The following is a 6,000-nucleotide window of genomic DNA, read 5'->3' on the forward strand; positions in this document are numbered from 1 at the left end:
GCTTCTGCCCGCTGCTCCGGCAGTCCTGTCCTGCCCTGCTTCTGCCCGCTGCTCCGGCAGTCCTGTCCTGCCCTGCTTCTGCCCGCTGCTCCGGCAGTCCTGTCCTGCCCTGCTTCTGCCTGCTGCTCCGGCAGTCCTGTCCTGCCCTTCTTCTGCCCGCTGCTCCGGCAGTCCTGTCCTGCCCTGCTTGTGCTCGCTGCTCCTGCAGCCCCGTCCTGCTCTGTTCTTGCCCACCGCTTCGGGCATTCCCTCTCTGCTGTGGTTGTCTACCGCATCTGCGGTTCTGTGACCCAGTCTGTACTGGGTCTTAACCTTTCTGTGCTCCAGCCCGTCCTTTCGGCCAGTACCTCCCTGCCTGCATACTCGCCTGTATCCACCCATCTGCATACCTGCCGTGTTTGCTTACATCCACCAGTCTGTGCCAGCCTAACCTGCCTGTTCCAGTAATCCCAGTGTGGGTCAACCCCCGTGTCCGGAGTTTGACCTGGAGTAGCACCTGGTCCCTCTGCCCGGTTTCTCCCTGGTGCACTGGCGTCGTATGCCGTCGTGCCACCTTGGTCGGATCGGCCAGATACTTAGTCACGCCCCTCCAGGCACTCTCCGGTCCATGGTCCAGTGGAACCACAACACCCGCACACGCCAGTCAGTACGGGCGTGTGCATAACAATAACCCTACTGAAGGGCATTTTGAAGTCGATAATATTATGGTCGCTATTACCTAGGTGCCCCCCTATCTGTACCTCAGTTATTCTATCAGGCCTATTAGTCAATATTAAGTCCAACACGGCCTTCCCTCTCGTTGGTTCCTGCACTAGTTGGGAGAGATAATTATCCTTAATATTTGTCAAGAACCTTTTTCCTTTCTGAGATCTACAGGTTTCTGTTTCCCAGTCAATATCCGGGTAGTTGAAATCCCCCATTACAATCACTTCATTATGTTTTGCTACTTTGTCTATTTGTCCTAATAGCAGATTCTCATTCTCCTCTGTTATATTGGGTGGCTTATAGCAGACCCCCAGTAATATTTTATTATTATTTTTAGTTCCCTCTATCTCTACCCACATGGACTCGACCCCCTCTTCTCCCTCTCCTATATCTTCCCTTAGTCTGGGTTTTAGACATGACTTTACATATAAGCAGACTCCTCCGCCTTTCCCCTGTTTCTGGTCCCTTCTAAATAAACTATAATCTAATAAATTTACCGCCCAGTCGTAGCTATCGTCTAGCCAAGTCTCTGTTATACCTACGATGTCATACGTCTCCTCCCATATAAGCGCCCGCAGCTCATCCGCCTTATTGGTCAGGCTTCTTGCGTTGGTCAGCATGCAAGATAAAACTTTGGGGTTATTTAGCATCCTATTCTTCTCTAACGATCTAACTGTACTATCCCCACCCCCCTCTCCACCCTCATTATATTCACTTCTCCCCTTCCCCCTTGCTTGCCTCACATCCCACCTATTTCCTTGGTTTCCCCCCCCCGTCTCTAGTTTAAAAACTCCTCCAACCTATTAGCTATCTTCTTCCCCAGCACCGCTGCACCCTCCCCATTGAGGTGCAGCCCGTCCCTACGGTAGAGCCTGTATCCGACCGCGAAGTCGGCCCAGTTCTCCATGAACCCAAACCCTTCTGCCTTGCACCAACTCTTTAGCCACTTATTCACCTCCCTAACTTCCTGTTGGCGCTCCTGTGTGGCTCGCGGGATTGGTAGTATTTCTGAGAAAACTACCTTGGAGGTCCTTGCCCTAAGCTTCCTACCTAGGTCCCTGAAATCATTTTTAAGGACCCTCCATCTACCACTCACTTTGTCATTGGTGCCGATGTGGACCATGACCGCTGGGTCTTCGCCAGCCCCACCCAGTAACCTGTCAACCCGATCCGCGATGTGCCGGACTCGAGCGCCAGGGAGGCAGCACACCGTTCGGCGATCCCGGTCTTTGTGACAGATTGCCCTGTCTGTCCCCCTAATAATAGAGTCACCCACTACCAGAACCTGTCTTGCCTGCCCTACACTTCCCCCCTCCCCCTCATTACTGGAGCATACACTCCCCCGGCGGTCAGAGGATCTGTCATGCTCCAATAATGCCGGTTCTGAACCAGCCTTCCTATACTTCTTCCCTCTATCCCTCCTTACTGTTATCCAGCTCCCTGCCTGTTCAGCCTGCACTTCCCCTCTATGCTCCACCCCCAGTATTGACCCATTGAGTGTCTGCTCGGTGAGCAGCAAACTCCGTTCTATGTTGTCGATGCTCCTCAGTACCGCTATCTGAGCACTTAGATCCAGAATTTGGGCTTCCAAGTGCACGATATGCTCACATCTCTCGCAGCAGTATGGATCCTCGAGTGGGTGCTCACGGAATGCATACATTGCGCAAGATGTACACTGCACGGCTCCGTCCAACATGGACGTCATTCTAAATATGGGGATACAGTCAGTATATATATACAAGTACAAAACACAATTATTTATATATAGGTGTATGGACGGGGATCAATTAGGGATGTGCAAGTGTATCAATTAGATATTGACAGGGGATCAGTTAAGTATGGACGGGGGATCAATTAAGCATCAAGTATGGACGGGGGAATCAGCTAAGTAGGTCAGGTGGATTAATTAAGTAAAAAGTAAAGTAAAGAAAGAATGAAATACAGTCAGCAATTCAGTCCTAAGTCCTCCCTTCCAAACTCCCTGAATCCAAAGTCACTGAAAAACAAGTCACACACTTACTTTCGTTCGCACTTACGCTCCGGACACACGCAGCTCGTTCACACTCGCAAACTAAGAGATTTAAAGTGTTTTTTTTTTTTTTTCCTTTTCCAGCAATGTACCCTTCACCTCAATGCACTTCCAAAGGACTTTATGCCCAACCAGCTGCCCCTTATAAACCCTTAATTATGACCCCTTCCCCTTAATTAACCCCTTGTGAGTAAATCTACACCTCAGGATTTTAGTGCAATGTAGTTAACCTTTAAATACACAGGTAGTAAACTAAGAAACTAAAACTGTAGTGAGAAAATAGATTTTAAAAAGCCCAATAAATCTAAACAGGTAGAAAAGCACTCAGCAGATCACAATGCAGCACTCACCGCAATTCACACAGGTATTTTCTGCAGGATTCCCAATACCTCTTCACGCAATTCACACAGGTATTTTCTGCAGGATTCCCAATACCTCTTCACGCAATTCACACAGGTATTTTCTGCAGGATTCCCAATACCTCTTCACGCAATTCACACAGGTATTTTCTGCAGGATTCCCAATACCTCTTCACCTTCACCTCAATGCACTTCCAGTTCTAGGCTTTATCAGGTAAGTTTTGGCAAACTCCAGCCTGGCTTTTTTATGTCTCGGGGTAAGAAGTGGGGTCTTCCTGGGTATCCTACCATACAGTCCCTTTTCATTCAGACGCCGACGGATAGTACGGGTTGACACTGTTGTACCCTCAGACTGCAGGGCAGCTTGAACTTGTTTGGATGTTAGTCGAGGTTCTTTATCCACCATCCGCACAATCTTGCGCTGAAATCTCTCGTCAATTTTTCTTTTCCGTCCACATGTAGGGAGGTTAGCCACAGTGCCATGGGCTTTAAATTTCTTGATGACACTGCGCACGGAAGACACAGGAACATTCAGGTCTTTGGAGACGGACTTGTAGCCTTCAGATTGCTCATGCTTCCTCACAATTTGGTTTCACAAGTCCTCAGACAATTCTTTGGTCTTCTTTCTTTTCTCCATGCTCAATGTGGTATACACAAGGACACAGGACAGAGGTTGAGTCAACTTTAATCCATGTTAACTGGCTGCAAGTGTGATTTAGTTATTGCCAACACCTGTTAGGTGCCACAGGTAAGTTACAGGTGCTGTTAATTACACAAATTAGAGAAGCATCACATGATTTTTCAAACAGTGCCAATACTTTTGTCCATCCCCTTTTTTAGGTTTGATGTGGAATTATATCCAATTTGGCTTTAGGACAATTCTATTTGTGTTTTTTCATTGAAGACAAATTAAATGAAGATAATAATACCAAAGAATTTGTGATTGCAATCATTTTCAGGAAGAAACTGAGTATTATCTGACAGAATTGCCGGGGTGCCAATACTTTTGGCCACCACTGTATTTCATGCGGCAGAAGTTAGCCTCCAGCAATGGAAGAGGGAACCGAGAAAGTGTAGAAAATGCTCTATCATGGCCGCAGTGGTAAGAGACATTGGAAATGCACGATCAAACCTATCATATCATAGGATTATCTATCATCTATCTATCCTTATATTCTCTATTTCATATCTATCTATCCATCTATCTATCCATATATGTATCTATCTATCTTTCTATCTATCCATGTATGATGGATGGATAGATAGATGGATAGATGAATAAATAGATGGATAGATAGATGGATAGATAGATAAATAGATAGATAGATAGTGTAGGGATTTGTACTCACTGAGCCGCGTTGGAGGTAGGCACAGGTTCACACAGTGATGCAGTCCACGGGTTCAAACAAACTGGTGGCTTATTTTAGTGTCCATACACCAGTTAAGAAACAAAAGTTACAGCCTTTTCCTGGCACAAAAAGGAATAACAGAACAAAGCTCAAAATAACAAGTCCATGCAGCACGGATTCAGCCGTTTAAACAAGGTGCTTTTCTCTGCCTCCTGCAGAGTCTAAGAAGCACCTGCAAGGTCTGCTCACCTTGCCCAGCAAACACAGACAGACAGAGACAGGCGCAGCTGTCTTAAATTAGCCTTCCAAGACCGGACTGGAGGTAAGTGAGCAGCTGTTCCCCCCCAGCTCTTTCAGCTGCTCATAAAACCCGGCCCTGTAATCCGGACCCATTAAATTCCTCTCAGCACTATGTGTGCTGGAGCCTGCTTCTCCGGATCCTACATCACCGAAGCATGGCACTTCGAGGACACATACCTCCCGTCCACGATCTGTCCGGCAGCAACCTTACATACACCCCCCCCTCTGTCCAAAGCCGTAGGGCTTGGCACCTTCTGTCACCATACAATAAATCCTTGACAAGGCAGCGGCATTCCCATGTTGTTTCCCAGGCCTATGCTCTACCTGGAAACTAAAATCTTGTAGAGCCAGGAACCACCTAGTCACTCTGGCATTGTTTCCCTTCTTTTCTCGCATCCACCTCAATGGGGCATGGTCTGACACTAACCTGAACCTTCTACCTAATAGGTAATACCTCAGAGTGTCTAACGCCCACTTAATGGCCAAACATTCTTTTTCTACAATGGAGTAGTCCTTCTCACAAGCGGAGAGCTTCAGACTGAGGTATTTTACAGGGTGTTCTTCTCCGTTAATCTCCTGGGACAAGACTGCTCCCAGCCCGACATCCGATGCATCCATCTGGACCACAAACTCCTTGGAGAAGCTGGGTGCCACCAAGACTGGTTGTTTACAGAGGACCAGTTTCAATTCCTGGCAGGTCGCTTCTGCTTCCGGGGACCACTTGGCCATAGCTGACTTCATCCCTTTCAGAAGATCCATCAGTGGGGCTGCTATCAGGGCAAAGTTAGGGACAAATCTTCGATAGTAGCCCACAATGCCTAGAAACGCCCTGACCTGCTTCTTCGAGAGGGGCTGTGGCCAGTTCAAGATCGCCTCGACCTTATTTATTTGTGGTTTTATTTCCCCTCTACCAACCACGTACCCTAGGTACTTGGCTTCCTCCATCCCCATGGCACATTTCTTCGGGTTGATAGTAAAGCCCGCCTTCCTTAGGGCATCAAGTATGGCTTGAACTTTGTCCAGATGACTTTCCCAGTCCTGGCTAAATATGACGATAGCATCTAGGTAGGCCGCTGCATACTGTTTGTGGGGTGCTAAGATCCGGTCCATGGCTCTCTGGAAGGTGGCCGGAGCTCCCTTCAACCCAAACGGCATCCTGACGTATTGGCGTCGAGAAGGCTGTCTTCTCCTTAGCCTCTTTGGACAGGGGAATTTGCCAATATCCTTTGGTGAGGTCCAGAGTGGTGATGTACCGAGC

The sequence above is a fragment of the Phyllobates terribilis genome, unplaced genomic scaffold (genome assembly GCF_046119375.1).
Source record: "Phyllobates terribilis strain yellow unplaced genomic scaffold, ASM4611937v1 Scaffold_197__1_contigs__length_3575590, whole genome shotgun sequence".
Classification (NCBI taxonomy): domain Eukaryota; kingdom Metazoa; phylum Chordata; class Amphibia; order Anura; family Dendrobatidae; genus Phyllobates; species Phyllobates terribilis.